The sequence below is a fragment of the Pithys albifrons genome, chromosome 3, assembly GCF_047495875.1.
Source record: "Pithys albifrons albifrons isolate INPA30051 chromosome 3, PitAlb_v1, whole genome shotgun sequence".
NCBI lineage: Eukaryota > Metazoa > Chordata > Aves > Passeriformes > Thamnophilidae > Pithys > Pithys albifrons.
This window is the reverse complement of record NC_092460.1, coordinates 84,828,927-84,848,895: the sequence shown is the minus strand read 5'-3', so window position 1 is coordinate 84,848,895 and position 19,969 is coordinate 84,828,927. Positions and strand designations below refer to the sequence as shown.

General features: G+C 37.0%; 1 protein-coding gene across 5 annotated transcripts in view; it reads left to right on the top strand.

The window, feature by feature from the left end:
* Positions 1–19,969, top strand: part of TAFA5 (TAFA chemokine like family member 5) — a 436,638-nt gene that overhangs the window by 353,365 nt on the left and 63,304 nt on the right. For 3 of the 5 annotated variants that reach the window (XR_011697518.1, XR_011697517.1, XR_011697520.1), the window contains exon 4: positions 3,673–3,792. The exons of the other annotated variants lie outside the window; for them this stretch is intronic. The gene's annotated coding sequence lies outside the window, so the exon portion shown is untranslated. The remainder of the gene's footprint in view (positions 1–3,672; positions 3,793–19,969) is intronic. 5 annotated transcript variants of the gene reach the window in all.

Sequence of the window (19,969 nt, the reverse complement as noted above, 5' to 3'; positions counted from 1 at the left end):
GTTATCACAAAGGATAATATCGGAAAGGATAACAAAGGAAATGTGTAATTCCCATGGTTATTATGGAAATGATATTAAAGTTTTCTTAAAAGGCACCAGTGGTTTAACTAACATTTGTATCCCGCCTGAAGATAGGATCCTGTTGCTTCATTGTATGTGAATTTTCTTATGCTGAGCTCGAGTAGGGTGTAAAACTGAACGCACGGTCTAGCGGGGTGCAAAGAAAGTTTTCACTGGGAGTTCTGGAGAAAATATTGTTGCTATTCCCACTATTCTGGACAAGCAAGTTGCACAGATAGGTCTTTAGTTTTCAGTAAGACCTACAGAAAAGATAGTAAAAGATTCCTTCTTCCAGCTTTCCTTTAGTCCTGGTTTGTTGTTAAACTCCTCAGTTCTCTGATTGGGTGTCTTAAGGCATGTGCTTGCAGTGAAGTATATACGATAGTAATAGTTTCTACGGCCTGTAATATACCAAACATATTTCTAGAAAATGTTCTCAAATGCCAGTAATTCTTTGACTTAAAAAATGGAAAAAATCTGAAGAGATATAATAGAGCAATTTTCTGATATCTTGCTAGACCTCTTGAAATTATTTCCCCTCCTTATAATCTTTTTTTAGATTTACAGGGAGCTTGAGTGAAATTTAAATAACTGCAATTTCAAGAATATTTAGTCTTAAAAGTACTTATCAGTGAGGACTAAATTAAGACCCATCATTCCCTGCACAATTTCCCTATTTAAGCAGGAGACAGATAGCAGTATAAAACCCCTTATTGTATTTTGGAAAATTAACATGATATTCACTTCTTAAAAAGAAGGAAGATTTGGTAGTGCTTTATGCGATACCTACAAAACAAATTTTATGAATTGTCACTGTTTTGATGCTTCTGTATTTACCAGATATATTATTCATTATGGACAGGACTATAGAACTTAACGCAGTCTCTGAGGTCTTACTTAAATATGATTTGCCTTTAGATCTTTTGCATTCAAGTTATGTAAATATTTTGCATTCAAGTTATGTAAGAATGACATAAAAACCAAAAGGGAGGAAAATGGGTTTTGAACATTAATGCCAGCTTTTAAGGACAAGGAGATCTAATATAGTAACTTTCTCCTACTTGAAATATAGTCTTAAATCTTGTTAATTCAGGGGTATTTTCTGTATCTGAAGTAAACGGAAAACCCATGTACTGTGACACATTGCGAGCTGTCATTTTAGTTCTTTATTTGATGTTTTATGCTAATGGCATGACTGAGTAATGCAAAGTGAGCAAAGGATCTATCCTTCAGTTTCTGTCTTTAATGAAGTGATTCAGATATGCTTTCAGATTAAACACCAGAAGCCTAATTCTGAACTCTTACTGGTCTGTGTAGCCCTTTAGTGCTATTGACATGAATGGAATGACTCATGAATTTGATAAATGTAAATGAAATCATAATCATGCCCCATCAGTAAAATTAAGGCCATGGCAAGTATAGTATTATAAAACAGACACTCCTCACACAGATACATCATTATCATTGGTGAGGAGAGATTCTGACAGAGAGCCAACTGCAGAACAGCTCTGAGCATAAGCCCTCATGTAACATCAAGCAGTTTTCAACAGTTGGTATCACACATGCAGGCACACAACAAACACACAGTACTTTACAGTCAAGCCAGACTAGCAACTCAGAATACTTTCAGAAGCACTGAATACACTAGGGGGAGAGAGAAAAATGACAAGAAATAAAACAAAAACAAGAACCCGCAAGAAACTCTAGTCTATAATACAGTATTAATAACATTTTAATATTTTTTTTTAACAATAGGTTCTTTAGCCATTGGTTGAAAGGGTAAGTTTTGGACAATCATAGTTATTTTTGGCAGTAGATCTTGTGTTATCATAGTGAAAGCAGATCATATAGCAGAGATATTGCTGTTTGGTAAATGCTGAAACAATAATTTGCCACCCACACTAAAGCCATAACAGTATTGAACTCTGATGGACTGAGACCAGCTGTTATGATAATACCAACCTTCACATTGATGCCAGGAGGCTGTGTAGAAGTGCAACTTTTTAAGGAGTGAGTTTAAAAGTAGCATATAGCAAGTTAGAACTGGTAGAGATTTTATGTAAGACATGAGTTCCCTTTTATGTGAGAATATACTGTAGGACTCAAGTTTCTAAGAGAAAAAGGAAGAAGTAGGATTCATATTCTGTAGATGAGTTTAACATTTAGTATTTTTTCTATGAAAACTACGAGCAAACAGCAAATGAAAATACCCATTGCTGCAAAGCAAAAGTGCAATTTCTGTAAATTGTTTGGTAAAGGCTGCTGTTACTTTCTATTTTGTGTCAAAATTGTTTACATTTTCTATGCAGAGCCACATTTTTGAACTGCCTTGCACTTTTTGTGATCACTTCTGGAAATAATGCAACCAAATCAGAATTCTCTCCTCACATGGGTAGCAGTGTTTTTTATCCATTTTGTGCTCGCTTTATACAGCTATAAAAGACTACACAAGGTGCAAGGCAAAGGAAAATCAGACTCAAAGTATACTCTAAATGGATCTGGATGTCACTTCTGCCCTGTTGTTCTTTCTAGAAGGTGTGAATGAACCAAAGATTTTTCATCTGCTAAGAGGCTTTTAGAATTGAGGACTGACTGGGCTAACTGCCAATCTATGTATTAAGAGACTGACTGTCAATACATGGAAACAATGTGGGAGCTTGTAAAAGAAGATAACAAGAGACTACTATGCAATTGTTAGCTATTTCAACATACTAAGTGCTTTCATATAACAAATGTCCTTACAGTCACTTTAAAATTTCCTGCCTTAAAAATTTCTTCTCCCTTTGCTATTCTTATTACTCTTTCAATTATTTAATAAAAATTAAGCTTATATCATTTTTTAAAATAGTGCCAGGAGATATGACTTTTTTAAAAGATTGCTGAAAGGCCTGTCCATTTTATATTTCAAGTATAAAAGTAGCTAGTGTATAGATGAGAAGATACACAATGTATTGGTTTTACAGGGGAGATTAATTTTTAGCATCAAAGTGTGTATATGTTGTCAATGATCCATCACTACCTAATTGTTACTTAATTAATTCCTTTGTCTACATAATGAGATTTCAATGCATGGAGCTTAACAGAACATTCATGTGCCAGTTCCTCGCTTGCTAACCTTTTAAACCTTTTTACTGCTAAATTAGCTGAAGTGGGAAATTAAAGAATGTGGAGAAGCTGAGAGAGAGCTCACGGTGGATAAAAGGTGTAATTACTCTGATATGGAGCTCAGTGCTTAGCTAGTAAAATTTACTAAGGATCTAGCTTCACCAAGGGACCTGACTTTCTTAATAGAGTTTACTTACACACAGAGCAACTTAGCATTCCTCACCATTAATATAAATGACATGCTGGCTGGGTTGGAAAGGAAATTTTTTCCTTACCCTGAAAGATAAAATACCTATTTGTATTGGCTTCAATTTAAATCAAGATTTTTCTGCAGAACTTTATCATACACAGAGGTATGATAAAGGTAACTCAGATAAAATGTACTGATTTTCTTCTCATCACTGATTTAGGAGCAATGTGTTCTCAATCATACCATTATATTAAAGGTAAAAAAAAAATATATATGTTACATATTTGTAACATACTTGAGAATTTACTTTTTTTTAGACTGAAGACCAGCTGGAAATGTCCTGAGGCCATGGTCTACTGGTCTGAGCTTGGGACTGGGAGCCAGAAACTCCTGAGCTCTAATCCCGGCTCTGACAGTGACTCCCTCTGTGGCCTTGGGTAAGTCACTGAATCTCTCTGCCTCAGTTTCCCCAACAGTAAAAACTAGATTAACAATTCTTAGCTCCATACTTTAGTGAATTTGGTAGTCCTGGCTTAACTTTTTAAGAGGTTTAGAAATTCAGAGTAACTTAAAAATAAAAATACTGCTATTTATAAATGTTCTTATTGATAATATTCATGTTGTTAGGTATTCATATAACCCTGGCATTCCTGTACTTAGTCTCACCTGCATTCCAGCTCTGAATGTTTCTAAATGTGCATTTCACATCTCCACGGGTCAGCTGATTTTGTTTGGTTAAGCTGGTTTTGCAAGTATTTTGACATCCCACCGGTTCAAATTCTGTGTTCTTCTGGGATATAATACCTACCAAAAAAAAGCTTTCAGGCAGTGCCAAATTTAGAGCAGTGGAATAATGCATACATGCCATGCCCAATTAAGTTTCCCTCTTCCCCTTTGTCAGAAGTGGTCAATTTATGAAACGGATACAATAAATCCACTTGTCAGCAGTTCATCTTCTAAGTGCCTTCGCTGTCCTAACTGTAACAGGATCACTACATGCAAACCAAGATTACGGAGGATACTTTTCAGGAGGTTGGTGTATCTCCTCATCCCAATACAAAGAATAGCTTTTAGAAACAAGCAGGAGATTATGATCCTGAATTTTCCATCACTCATTGCCAGCTGTTGGGGTATCAGAATCTTTGGCTATACTTCAGCTATGGGACCATCTTTGCTTAAAGTCCATGAACATGAGTGTGAGTGCCTGTGTCTTCTGGTTTTTTGTGTGTCTCTCTTCATGACGGGATGCCTGCTGCTGCCTTGTGAGATCTTAGCAGCAGCAGAAAGGGCTCTCATGAATGAACTTATGTGGTGAAATAGATCATTAACTCTTTCAGGTCAGGTCATCCTCAGCCATACTTATTCTTAATTTCTTATTGTCAGTAAGAATCATCTGTATTCTTAACTCCTGCTGTCAGCCAGTTAGACTTTTATGAGCTCTGAGACCATTGCTTCACCAAGCATCAAGCATCACAAAGTCCTTTAAAACTCACTCAGGTCTCACTAGAGTGGTTCTGAAATTGATACTTGAATAAAGACCACACCATATAGCTGGAAGCTAGCCTGAAATACCTTTCATATCTTAAAACATTTATGTGTTTCACCTTTAATATATATATATATACACCAAGATGAGAAACGGTAGAACACGAACACCTTCTGCAGAATATATTTAGAAGATATTGTTAACATCAAAAAGTTACGATATTTGGATGTGTGACTGTACAGATGAACTACTAGAAGTAGGTTACTAATAATTAACATCTCATTCTAATGAAACTGCATATCTACAGAATCAGTTCTAATCATTGTCTACTGAACCTTCTAATATTTTTGTATTAATTTAATGTTCTACTCAATAGTACTAGCATTAATTATGAGAGTTCTTGCCATGTCATAGCCATGTGCTTCAATGTACACTCTTTAGATCTGTACCCCAATGCCTGGATTCAACCTGTTGTTTATTTCCATGGCTTACAAGAGATTTTTATGCTTTGAGCAGTTTCCAATACTCGCATTGTTTACGAAAGGTATCATAATTTACAAATGGGATGTGATTGCAGTACTGAAACTGGATTCCTTTCCATTAATTTACAAGCAAGTTAGTAAGGGAATTGGATGTCTGAAGTCTCAGAGAGGTTAATTGTTATGTTTCTAATTATTGTGTTAAAAAAACAAACAAAAGAACAAAAAAAAACAAGTAGCATGAGACAACTTACAAGCAGAGTGGTGGAGTGGTCTTTGTGGTCCCATACCGTAAGGACTTCATGGACTGAGAAAGCTAAACAGAAATAAAAGTCTCATGAAGCTCAAGCCTCTCATGAAGGGGGCATGCTATTGCTATTTTGAAAGCTGTGCACTTCTTTGTATTGAAATCTGCACTTTTTATTTTCCATCATCCTAATAAAAATATACTTCTTTGTGTCAAATAATTGATCTTCAAGTCCTAGGCCAAAAATCCTAGCAAAGGTTTTGTGATTTTTGTAGACATTATGTTGAAAAGGACTGTCAGATACTTGAAGAACCACCTTAAAAAGATTAGGTGCCTTCCTCTGTTCTAAATGCTGAATAATGGTTCTGCTGATGTTCATTGATTCACACTGCCTGAAGAGAGACCACAATTTGCTCCAAGAATAACGCGTAATAAAATGGCAGGCTAAGTTAAAATCATAATTTGTTAATGTCTCAGATAGTTCCTTGAAAGAAAATAGTCAAAACAGAGTTTTTTCTTCAATTTCAGAACATGTGTTTTCAGATTATAATGGGGAATTATAATATCTTAATTTTATTTGTCTTTACAAAGTTACAGAAAATATGAATACCCATTTCCGCATAGACTATTTGAAATTCCTGTGCAAATAAGTAAAACTAATTTTCAGATAGATAAGATTTATAGAGATATATTTTCTTTCAGGATTCCTTCTTAACTCATATTTATATTGGGAGTTTGCTTCTAGTGTTCAGTCCAATCCTACTATGCTTACTTAGGACAGTTTTAGATTCAGTGAGAAAAACTTGGTTTCGTTTAATGCTTCAGAACTATAGTTTTTCTTTATGATATGGATTAATCTATATTTAAAACGAGTTCACTGTAAAATGAGCTACATTCTGATCCATGTGAGGTCTGAACTGTCATTCAGAAAGTAACAAAATCTAATTCTACCCAAGGCAATAGTATTAAGTTTCCAATCATTTATTTCATGGTTTTGAGGAATAAATTCTATTTTCATTAAAAACTCCAAGAAAAAAACACATGGATTGTTTTTGTTTTTTTTCTAAACTTTAAGTCAGAACTCTGAAATGTAAATAAAAACACATCTCTAACTCAGCAAGTTCATTGACTGCTCTGTCATAGTGTGAACTTATCCAGTGAATTGTGGACATCTAAGAATGTTCAAGTGTATCCAAGACTTTAAAAGCTGCATTTTAAGGAATGCTTAAATTGTTAACCTGGTCCTGATTAAAAGAAAAATAATTTAAAATTCGTTTTAAATTGTATATTTTTTTCCAATACACCAGTAAAAATTCTGGGGGTTTTATGGCAGTAATGTTCTCACTAAATCTCATTCCTCTTCTGCTAAACCAGACAATTTGGTACAGTGCTGCCCACTCCTACCATATATACTTCATGATAGATTGATATTGTCTGAAGGTTCTGATTTCTTGCACGAATATGAGGAAATCAATTTTCATTTAATAATTGACTGAAAAGAGAGACTGACTGAGGAAACAACCTGAAGATTACTTGTGCAATTTTGTGCTTTAAGTAGCGCAACACACTCTTTGTAAGAAGTGATTGAATAGATGCTGTATGCCCTGTAGTTGAACCGAAGAGGACTACAGGATACAATGTACATGTGGAAGAAAAATAGATTTGGTAATACAAATAAGGAAGAAAGCTGGAAAAGGCAACAGAGAACTTAAATTTATACGTTAAATCATGTTTTTTGTGGGCATGTAATGTAAAACTATGAAGGCTGAAAGCTGGCACGTTGCATTGACATCAAGAATTTCAAATGCTAAAAGGATTGTACTCTCATTTCTCACAATGAAAGTGTTCATGAAACAAGTGTTAGAATATGAAGCTGTTGCACATGCATATCCATTTGAAACAACATTTCCATTTTTAAGAATATCCCCAAAGATTTCTGTTAAATCATGCAAAGCAAGCTAGAATTCTTGGACTGAACAAAACAAGCACTGAATAAAGAAAATAAAAAAAGTTATACTTCAGGAATTTTTATAATACATTTGACATGTTATTTCTTAGAACCATACTTGAAAATTAATTGAGAAAGGCCTGTCACATTGAAAACTGTCATTTTAACTAGATACTGATGGAAGACCTGTGAACAGTGCATAATAACAGGAGTGTATTGATCTAGGTCTAGGTGGCCCAGGAAGTGACAGACTTGAGAAAGGTCTAATGTTATTTTATTGAGAATGGTTTCAAAAGGATAAAAGATGTTAAGCTCTTAGGTGTTATTGAAAATCTGTGAAAGGTAGACACAGACATTTCTGTTTTCCAATATTCCCCCTATATTTTCGTTAACCATTTAGAATAGCAATACTCAGTATTATATGTACATATAAGTTTCTTCACTCTAGGGCCAGACCTAAAGGGTGAAGTTGCCAGTTTTTTCATCTAGTTAACTAGCCTACCTGTGAGGCTTTGTTCTCAGCTACTCCTTTTATTCACTTGCATATGAGTGTGCAGGGATATGCAGAAGACAATTCAGTTTACATAGTCATAGGGAAGTGATGGCCTGAAGCTCAGGTTATTCCTGGTTTTCATTAGAATTTAGCAATCTCATTGCATGGCTGAGACAGGAGGTTGGAAGTGAACAAAACTGACTGATTCTTGATCCAAATAAAGCCAGGCAAGGGCGGGGCAGTAAAATCAATCAGCATAATGTAGAAAAAGACCTTTTCTTTCAACTGACAGTGCAGCACCACAGTAGCCTAAACCAATCTAAATCTAGACCGCACCAGTCCTATTCTCCCAATCCACTCTGGCTGTACATGTCAGACCTCTGTTTCAGTCAGGCACTAAATGCTTGTGGAAATGCCTAGGATGCCAAGCAGGCATCACTTTTTCCCAGATTAGTTTTCAGCCACATCGACTTCTGATTGGAATACTGCTGATCTACTCACAGTAACAAGGACACAGAGATACAAAGCAGTTTACTTTATTCTAGACCAAAATCTTTGAGGTCTATCTGCCTTTATTACATAGTCCCAATGCTTTTTGTGCCATCAACAAAATGGATACATAGTTAAGTTTTTTCAGCCAACACTGCTTTTCTTCCCCATTTGGACTTACCAAAGAATTCAGAAAGTTGCCTCTGAAGTGCATTAAGTGCATTTCTCATATGAAATATACTGGTGTACCCCTTCATGAAGGTGATACACTATTTCAAAGTCCATATCCTAAACTATGGAGAATGCTTTACTTTTCTGGAGCAGGGATTTTGAAGGCATACTCTCTAGTTCTGAAAATGTCTTTTGAGAGTGATTTTTCCCTTCCAGAGCAATTCTTAGAATTGTTCTAGGATTATACTGTCTGTAGTGTGGCGGTGTTAAATATATAAACAGAAAGAAAAAGTTCTCAGAATTATGGGAAGACTGATACTTAGTTCTTGTAACAGTAGATGTAGCCTTCCGAATCCTTTCTGCCTCTGGATAGTACTTACAGGAGATTTATCACCCACCTGAAAGATGCTTAAGGCTAGATGGATAAAGTTGATCTGTCATGTTTGTTATCCCTAATCACTGATGTATTTTCATGAAGGATGGTATTTTGCAGACTTCTGAGCTAAATTCTTGTCTTCCATGTGAAATGAGTCATAAAATTGAAGGTACATTTAGCAGTCCAAGTGAAGTGATGAGGTACTACCTCAGGTACAGGGATTGTTGCAGCTGAGAGGTGTGTGAACACCTTCTGGAAACATCCTCTAGATGTTTGACACACAAATATGCATGGGAAAGATCAGTTACAAGCCAACTATTTGAGTTTTTCACTTGTCTGTGAATTTGGCACATCTGAGACTTTAACTAGGACATAAACTATGTCATGAAATTTCTTTCTAAGAATTGCAAATTTTGAATTGAGTTCACGGCTGGGCCCATCCTAAATGTCTGAACCAAGGACATGAGCAACCATGTCCAGCTTTACTATCCAGCCAGAGGAGTCGGTACCTATCTAAACCTCCAGCAGGACATTCAAATTTCTGGCCCCAGTGGCTTTGTAGATAGGTTGAGTATCTCAAAAAGACAATGTGTCTTCAGACTGGTTTTTATCCAATTTCAATACAAAAATCCATATATGTTTCATGGAAAGAGGTCTGTATCCTCTGTTCTGTTCCCTGATGAGTGTCAGCTACTGGGCTTGGCCAGATTATCCTGTCAGTTCTCCATGGGAGTTCAAGATTTGCTTCACAGTGGTTTAGCTTTGAAAGAGAAGTGAAAAAATATTCTGATTTGAGATATTGTCCTGGTGATTGTGGCATTTTCCTGGATTGCAGGAACTCAATATTCAATCCTGCTTGCCATAAATAGGTCTAGATGCATCCTAGATGTTTAGTCCGACTTCTAGACTGATGTGCAAATTATGGACGGCCCTGTTGTCATCATCTTTGTCTGAGAAACAGCCATGTCTTTCCTGATTCCTCCTGGTGAGGTAGCCAGACATAATATTCTTGCCTGCCTAAGTCTGGTGAATAGTAGAGGGGCCTTAGTTTAGAAAGGCAGATGTCCATCTCCTCAGAATGCACACTTCTATGTTTGCATTGTCAATGAAAATTTTTGTTTTCATACTAACTTCAGAAATTCCTAATAAGTATAAATTCCAAAATACAAGTAAAATGCAAATTAAAGGATTGGATTTGGAATGTTTAGATGTTTATTATCTAACCTAAGATTTCAGGTGGTTTGCCTTATCTTTCATGTTGCTTGCCAAGACATCACTGCAGATTTTTTTACTGACTTTTGAATTTTTTTATAAAAAGTTGCTATTTGTGGAAAAAGAATTTGGAGTCATTAGGGAATCTGGATGGAGGCTGTGGATATCTTGGCTACCACAGGCAATCTAAAGAATCAGATTTACCTGTATAGTGGTGTCGTAAGCATGTTCAGTGGAGACAGGGGAAGCAGTACGAAATGCATTTGAGGGAGAAAGATTCCAAACATTTAAGTTTGATGCTTCCCTTTATTCTATAGTCAAGCTTTGTGTCTTTAAATCAAAACATCCCCTCTTTCTCTTATTACAGAAAACAATTTGACATGGAGGGCAGCATTGCTTTTGTCTCCATTTCATTAATCTTGTACTTGCACTTCTTAGATGTGGGAATCATCGGGTTTTCAGGAGGCTTTGTTACATTAAATATCATGCCTTTCATCTTTGTTTTTTCTTGTGAACAGCTGTTTTCTCTTCCTTCTCATTCTAAATGTAACTAAGTCTACTAAAATCAATGGTATGACTTCAAGAATTGATGTCTGTTTGTATACTAATGCTAGATAGTAGGTCCTCTAATGACAATATGAATGTCTTTTCAAATGACTGCGTTTCATAAGTAATCTCTTTGTCCTTCTTAATAAATGTTAAAAAAAAAATAAGATGTTTCAAATTGTATTAGCAGGTCAAACTAGGAGTTCTCTGGTAGCATGCTATGCAGCTGTTCTGCTCAAAGGAGTGTGAAAATGTCTCTACCTGCATTGCTGAAATAGTCACACTGTTCTGATGGGTTGTTCCCTGAGCATTATGAGAGCAATGTATATACTTAGTAATGCAGAAATCCACTCCCATTCTATGCCCTAGAAGTAATATTTTAGGTTTCACTTAGGAACATCAAACAGAACTGGGCCAAAACATTCTCTTACTGTGTGTTTTGTGCCAAGCTTTTATTTGTTTTTGACTCAACATGTGAAATAAAACCCTTAACACTAATAAAAGAATAGTTGTCTTTTTTAATGGTCGAATTGAAGGAAATAAAGGGAATTGATAAAATCACATTCTCTGCAATATAAAAATGTTCATAAAAGCTAGAATGCATCATTTTATAATATATTTAGATTTTAAATGTTTCAAATTAATGAACTTTAAAATGAAACAAATTTTGGAGCATCTCCCAAAGTGTTGCAGATATTGCTGATAAAGCAGTCTATATTTGAGGGTTATTCCTATTTGAAGATACAGTACTGAGCATATTTGTCAGCTCAACAAAATTATTGAAGTATAGGGAATTTGCATAGACATAACACAATTTTTGAAAGGAAAACAAAAAATAGAGACATGCAAAACATCTGTCATCTAAATGTCTGTATCCATACAACAAATTCTTTGATGAAACCAAGTGTTGCATAAAAATTTGGTACCGTGGCTTCAAAGCGTATTGTAGCTAGGTTGTAAAAAGTGAAATATCTGCACAGCAGGGTTTATATGACTTTTCAAGGAAATCTTCATTATAGTGTTACAAAACTTATGCAAAATCAAATAATTTGAACAAAACAAGAAAAAAAGCTAAACAAAGCCACACTTATTTTCAGGCCAGGGATATTAAGAATAACAGGAAGGACTACTACTGATATATTGCAAGGCTGCGCTTCTTGACAACTTCTGTGCCTCAGTCTCCAATGGCAAATGCTCCAGCCATGCCACTCATGTCAAGAAAGCCAAACGCAGAGACTGGGGAATGAAGGCCCCAAACACATTGTGGGAGAGGATCAGATTTGAGACTATCCAAGGAACCTGAATGTACTCAGGTCCATGGGACCTGATAAGATTCATCTAGGGTTCTGAGAGAGCTGACAGACGATGTTGCTAAGCAACCATACATGACTTTTGAAAAATCGTGGCAGTCAGGTAAAGTCCCTGATGTCTGGAAAAAGCAAATATAACCTTCATTTTTAAAAAGGGGAAAGTGGAAGACCTGGTAGACCAGTCAGTCTCACCCCTGTGCAGGCAAGATCAAGGAGCAGATTCTCCTGGAAACTATGCTAAGGCACATGAAAAATAAAGAGGTGGTTGGTAACGGCAAACACAGCTTTACAAATGAGAAATCATGCCTGACAAAACTGGTGACCTTCTATGACAGGGATACAGCACTGGTGGATGCGGCAGAGCAACTGACATTGTCTATTTGGACTTATGCAAAGCGTTTGACACTGTCCCACACAACATCCTTGTCTCTAAATTGGAGAGACATGGATTTGATGGATGGACCACTCAATGGATAAAGAACTGGCTGGAGGACTGCATGCAAAGAGTTGTAGTCAACAGCTCAACCAGTGACAAGTTTTGTCCCTCAGGTGTTGGTACCGGGGCCAATACTCTTCAGCGTCTTTGTTGGCAACATAGAGAGTGGGCACCCTTAGCTGATTTGCTGATGACACCAACCTGTATGGTGCAGCTGACATGCTAGAGGGAAGGGATGTCATGCAGAGGGACCTTGACAGGCTTGAGAGATGGGCCAATGCCAAGTTCATGAAGTTCAACAAAGCCAAGTGCAAGGTCCTACACTTCGGTCATGGCAACCCCAGATACACCTACAGGTTGGGCAGAGAAGTGATTGAGAGCAGCCCTGTGGAGAAAGACTTGGGGGTAATGGTCCATGAAAAACTCAACATGAGTCAGCAGTGTGCGCTCACAGACCAGAAAGCCAACAAAATCCTGAGCTGCATCAGGAGTGTGGCCAGCAAGTCAAAGGAGGTGATTCTCCCTGCCTGCTCTGCTCTTGTGAGACTACACCTGGTGTACAGTTCTGGTGTCCTCAACATAAGAAGGACATGGAACTGTTGGAGCAAGTACAGAGGAGGGCCACAAAGTTGATAATGGGACTGCAGCACCTCTCCCATGAAGACAGACTGAGGGCTGGGGCTGTTCAGCCTGGAAAAAAGAAGGTTGCATGGAGACCTCATAGCAACCTTCCTGTATCTGACGGGAACCTATCAGGAGGCCAGGAGGGACAAGAACTGTAGTGATAGGATAAAGAGTAATGGGTACAGATTGAAAGAGGGGAAATTTATATTCACTATTCAGAAGAAATTTTTTACTGTGAAGGTGGCTAGACACTGGAACAGGTTTCCCAGGGAGGCTGTGGATGCACCAGCCCTGGCAGTGTTCAAAGCCAGGTTGGATAAGGCCTTGAGAACCTGGTATAGTGTGAGAAATTCCTGTCCATGGCAGGAAGGGTTGGGACAAGGCCCATTCCAATCCCTTAACATTCTATGATTCTATGGTCCACAGATTGAAAAAGCTGGAGAAGGGACTAGTAAACCTCACTATCAGAAACCAGGTTAGGAATGTTAAGTAATAAAGTTAACATGTTATTGTTGATGTTTTCAGACTGATTTTTATTGATTGGTTTTGTACATGTCATGTTTTTAAAGCTTGAAGTTGTTACAGCTTTGCTGACAAAATGATGCACTGGAAGGATATAATAGAGTTCCCAAGAGTTCTATAAATAATTCAGCAATTCCCTCTATTATTACAGGTTTTTTTCCTTCTTTTTATTTTGTTTATTTGGTTGGTTGGTTTGTTTTGCTTTGTTTTTAATGAGATCTCGAACTAGGCAAGCCCTACTCACAAATCATGTACAGGTTGTGAAATTTTTGCTAGCATCATAAAGACTGAAGATATACTGTACTGTGTTTACTACAGCATCACATTGGAATTTTTGGTACAAGTTCTAAGTTGTCGGCATGCTGCATTAATAAAAATACATTGAATTCTCTGTACATTAGTTCAAAAATAATTCACTAATTCATATTCAGATATGAGCTTATTTCCAAAAAAACCTCAGAAGATGAGATTTCCTTTTCAGAGATAGTTTTGTGTCTACTTAAAAATGCAAGGATAGACAATTATTATGACAGGAATGATGAAATCATAGAATCATTTTGCTTGGAACAGACCTTTAAGACCATTGAGTCAAAACATTAACCTAATACTGCAAAGTTCATCACTAAATCATATCCCTAAGTGCCACATTTATACATCTTTTAAAATGTCTTCAGGGCTGATAACACCACCATTTTCCTGTGCAGCCTCTTCCAGTGCTTGAAAACCCTGATATTCAATCTAACACACATGTCCCCTCTACCCCCTCAGTGGAAACTTGAGGCCGTCTCCTCTTATCCTATGACTTTGCAAAAGAGACTGACCTCCACTTGTCTACAACCTCCTTTCAGGTAGTTGTAGAGAATGACAAGGTCTGCCCTGAGTCTTCTTTTCTCTAGACTAATATAGATCTTTGTCTATAACTATATATTTCAGTGCATGAGGGCACCTTTGAGGCTGAGGGTTAGCCTGTCCCTGTTACTCAGAGCTGGGTCTGGCCTATGCAGTGATCCAGCCCCAGAAGACTTGACCCTTACACGTGACCAATGCTTCCAGGGAAGCCAGCAAGTGAAGCAAAAGTGATCATGTACTTTGCATGGCTTCTCCTCAGCAGTGTGAATTTTTTCCTTTTGCTTTTTCCTCTTCTATGAGAGCAGGACTGAAACTCCATTGTCTTACATTATTTGCTGATGGTGACGGTGTTTTCTGAGTCTTGCTAAATGCAGAAAATCAGAATTCATTAAGCTTGGTTCAGTAATATTCTCTTGAACAGCACAAAGTATGTATATTTCATAATACTGCACTCTTCTATACTGTATACTTGTGGTGGGTTCACCTTGGCTGAATGCCAAGTGCCCACCCAACCACTCTATCACTCCCCTTCCCAGCCAGACAGGGGAAAGAGTAAGGTGGAAGAAAAATACTGTGCAAATCATGGGTTGCAATGAGGCAGTTTATGCAAAAGAAAATCAGAAGTAGCGTGCGTGTGCACAAAGCAGAAGCTGGCAGTTAATCTCTACCCCCCATAAGCAACGATGGTCAGCCACTCCTCTGAGAAGCAGAGCTTCAGCACATGTAACAGTTGTCAGCAGGCAGCCATTGGAGACAATGAATGCCTCCGTTCCTGCTCCTTGCCTCAGCTTTATCTCTGGGTTGATGTCATATGGTATGGAATATCCCCTTAGTCAGCCTGGATCAGCTGGCCTACTTGTGTCCCCTCACAGAATCTCACCCTCGGTTAAGAAGGAATGTTATGGTGCTATGCTCAGCAGTAGCCAAAACATGGTGTGTTATCCACACTCTGGCTACTAATGCAGAGCACACTACTGTGTCTACTGTGGGCTACTATGGGGAAATAAATTCCATCTCAGCCAGACCCACCTTCCAATAACATAAGAAAAATGTAGGGTTTTCACTGCTAGTATATAATGGCAGCAGCAATTAAATTGCAGGTGTCTGGTGGGGCATATTTTTGTTCACAGAATGTGTGAAAAGGTCTTTTGTTGTTGAAATACTTTAAAAGATCTTTAACCTTTTCAGTAAATGAACAAACATAAAAATAAAACTGAGTTCTGTAAAAGCCCATAAGATAGACATAGTATTGCTAACAAGTTATTTCCAGGTCAGTTATTCTTCAGAGACATAATATCAGTGTGGAAAGAAACTAACAGGTTGTATTTCTTAATTCTCTGATACTATCTTTGTGTACTATGAATTCTGGAACAATATCCTTCAAAAATGGTATTCCATTAGGAGGCAATAAAGAGAAAAAGATGAAAGAATAAGATAACTGTAGTAAAGATTATTATTATTATTATTAGGACTTATATCTGATTTTGTAGTGGTGATAGTACAAATTTCAGTAGAATCTTTTTGTCCACCTGTGCCTTTAAATCCAGAAGTCTTCCCACAGTTCTTAAAGTTGCCACCATGAAATTATATGCTTTCCTGCACCTGGCTGCTAGAGGGGTCTCCATGGTATAGGTGACAGGAGTAGAAAGTGAACTGAGGGTTCAGAAAAGGGCAAAAGTATCAGTATATTAATACAAAAGGTATTAGTACAACTACATATGTGCCAGAGTCCTTCTAAACGTTTTCTGGAAACAGTTTTATGGAACTTTTCTGCAAAATCTTTGATTGTCTTACTGCTGCTCTGAACTCTGTGGGATCATCTGCCAGCTCTCAGGGAGTTTTCAGGTGAGATGGTTTTTGCCCCAGACACACATTTAGTGTTGCTTCAGTTAAGGTCTTGCTGTAGATCTCCCTTGCTGCTTTATCATGAACTGCATCTTAAATATTAGAAATCTCATTAATTTTCTTGAGTGCTCTGAGGACAGCACAGCCTTGATAAGGGTTAATCACAGTTTTCATCTACAGTGAGTGGCTTCTCACTTGGGTCATTTGAGTTAGGTGTTCATTCAGGGAGGACAGTGACCCAGTGATCTAAGGAGCTGTTGCTCTTCCAATGCTCTGCCTCCCTCAGAGCCCGAGCAAACTGAGTTACTTGACTTGATCACAGGAGCAATTTGATCTTACTCGGAGGAATGATTTGTCTTTTACAGTCCTAGGGAACCATTCCTCTCAAATTAGGATGAAGACAAGGAGTGCAGAAAGCACAAGAAGTGGATAACCAATATGAGAAGTCCAGTGGCTATAGTTCCTTTCATAGAAAAGGTATTTTTGCTGCTCTGTTTGCTCTAGTGAAGCTATATTTCTCTTGCCTAGTGGTGCAGAGTGGTCAGCTGTTAGTGATGGAGATTGTGCTGCTGATAACATTTTTGGATGTAAAAATTTCAAAGTAATTCATAATAAAGGAGCCATCATTAGTAAAAGTGCTTATTAAAATAGGAGAGAGGACTGTGTCTTATATGTCATTGGTAATGCACGGTAATAAAAGCAAATAAACAAGGATTTCACAAGCTTAGGACTAGGTCTTACATTAATTTAGGTGAGGAATGATACATTCACATTTAAATTATTTTTGACATACATTTCATTTTTGTCCTTGGAAAAGTAGGTGATGTATCTGAAACACAATTTTATGAAGAGAAAGCCCTGAGTTAGAAAAGTGGTTAAAAAAAAACCACCTTATTTTTGGATTATTTTTTAGACTGATCTGTGGATTAGATATTTACTTTGTAGGTAATCATAATGTGCAGTAATAGTTCTTCCCCTGGGAAGTATGTGGGATAGTGTATGGGATCTCATACCTCATAGGGTGTGGAATATACTCATGGAAAGGGGAGGACGTGGTTGGGACAGAGAGGATGCTGAGCTGGTTTCAGCTGAGTGGAAGAGGAAGGTGGGCAGGCAGTGCAACAAACAGAAAAATTATATCTGTTCAATACCCAGTTCACTCATTGCCACTGCAACACTGACAGCTACATTAGCCCAAGGGAAAGTGGTTTGGTACCAGTTTGCAGAGGTGAGGAGCTGAAGGTCTTAGCAATTTGGTTTCATATTCCTGAATCTGAGTGCTCATATTTGGTACAGTGGCTTTGTTGGGTTTGGAAGCTTGTAAATGCATAGCTTTTTGCATTCAGGTTTTCTGAAATACAAACAAGAATTTCCTTAGCTCTTTGTGAAACAGATGAATGCCTGGGGCAAAGGATGTGGACAAGGGAAAAGAGCAAAGAGGCAAAAAACCTTGTGAGTGATGGGTTGCTGCCACAGTGGGTCTGTGTAAATAAAGAACTGCAAATTTAAGAGCTTGTCAACAGTTATTTATCTGTAGGACTTTGCAGAGGAGGGTGGGTTTTAAGGACTTTACATTTTGTTGGATAAACTTTTGCAGACCTGAAATGGAGGTGAATTGTCTATTCTAAAAAGGTTCAGATGGATATACTATAATTTCAATCACAAATCTGTTAGATAAGTTGTATGCTCCACTCTTAGTAGAGGAAGACTACAGTTGCCTTTTCAGGCTGAATAAAGACTTTAGTATTTAATTTATTAATATAATACATTGAGTAAAACAGTTCAACTGAAGTAAAAATCTGGCCATCGCATTTTAGGCTTGTCTTTCATTTGTAGGCTCTGAATGGATGATACTTATCACACCTTTATGCAAGCACACTATGGATATAACATCAATAGTTTACAATCTTCAGAATAAATGTAAATTTTCAGCAGATTCTTGTTTTCTTCTTAAGATTCAAAAAAATATTTTCCCAGTAAAAAAAATAACCAAACAACAATGTCCATCTAAGTAAGTGGAGATTTGATATGGGTCACAAATAGTCAACAGAAATGGTTTCAGAACCATCTGCATGTCAATATATCTAAGGGTATGTTTTTCATCAGATTTTATAGATTGTTCCTTGTTTAAAATTCTGCTGTTCAGTTTTGATGATGGACATGAAGAAATGTGAAAAGCTACAAGGGAGATGATGCTGTAGTCTAGATTATTTATTTTGGAACCTCCCAGAATAATGAATTACTGCCTGATCAAGGTAATTCCTTGTTCTAAGTCCTGGCTAACAGATTACTTTAACTGCTCATCATTGTATTTCCATGTTCTGCCTTTTCATATTGTGTGCTAATATGCTGCAATAACACTCATTGGCTTCTCTTTATATGCAAAATGGAAGAAATGCAGTGTTTTATTTGTTGTATCAAATGAAGAAAAAAAAAGGCTTTTTTCATCTTCATGATATGAAATATGTTTGGGGACTCTATATCACTGCAGATGTTAGCAGATTTGTGCCATGCAAATTGGATATGTTAATGCTGTTCCAAAATGTTCTAATCAGTGTTTATTCTGGCATATTTGATTTATATTTGTTTCTCAAAATGTATGTGCATGTGATACAACAACCTTGAAAAATAATAATAAGGAAGTTTGAAATATGGGTTTCAAGTTAAGTATAGTGACATGTGTTTTAATTAAAATAGTTGGTAAACATGTATTATAAATACTCAGAGGAGTCCTTATAATTTTTTTTGCAAAGCAATGCTTTGAAATATTTTTTTCTACAATGATAACAGAAGTTCCTTTCATCATAAATGGGACAGTGTGCTTTTTGATGATACGGAAAAATTGCATTTACATTCTTTAAAAATACCTGAGAATTAATATTTACATTTTTTTAATTAAAATTTTTAAGATGACCTCTTGGAAACTTTTCAATATGGCTGGTTCAGACTGTGAACCTATTTTATAGCTTTTATTGAAAGGAATATGGGTCGTATCCATTAGATTGCTTCCTAGGAGTTAAACACTGCATTTTCCATTGCTTTTCATGGTCAGATTGAGACTGACCATAAAAGTTTTTACAGTTTTCTGGGGAGATAAGTGGAATTTAGTTTAGGCACAGTAGATCATAAAGAAGCTTAGGCAAAAGAAAGACAACATTCTCCCCAGAGCACATGCTTCCCTGTGTATCAGAATCAATGCACACACATTGATAGAAAATCACAGGGTAAGTTTAGGTCAAACTGAGAACTCAGTGGAGAGTGTAAGTGCTTTCTGGACAAGGTAAAGCTATCTATTAGATGTTTTCTTGATGTAGGGTATCTAAATATTTTAGGCATAGTTTAGTTTAGTCTACTATGAATGTAATCCTAGTGATTCCTAGAAAGAGATGTAATTCAGTTTGCAATCTGTTTTATTGCATGGCTATACCCTTGAATCCCTTATGTAAGCAGTGTATCACAGTAAGCCCAAGTGACTTGCAATTCATACACTGAACTCACTAGTAAATTGTTTATGTCATCCTAGAAGTGTTTTTTGGAGAAGAAGCAATCACTAAAGACTGCAGCATTGTTCAGCATTTTTG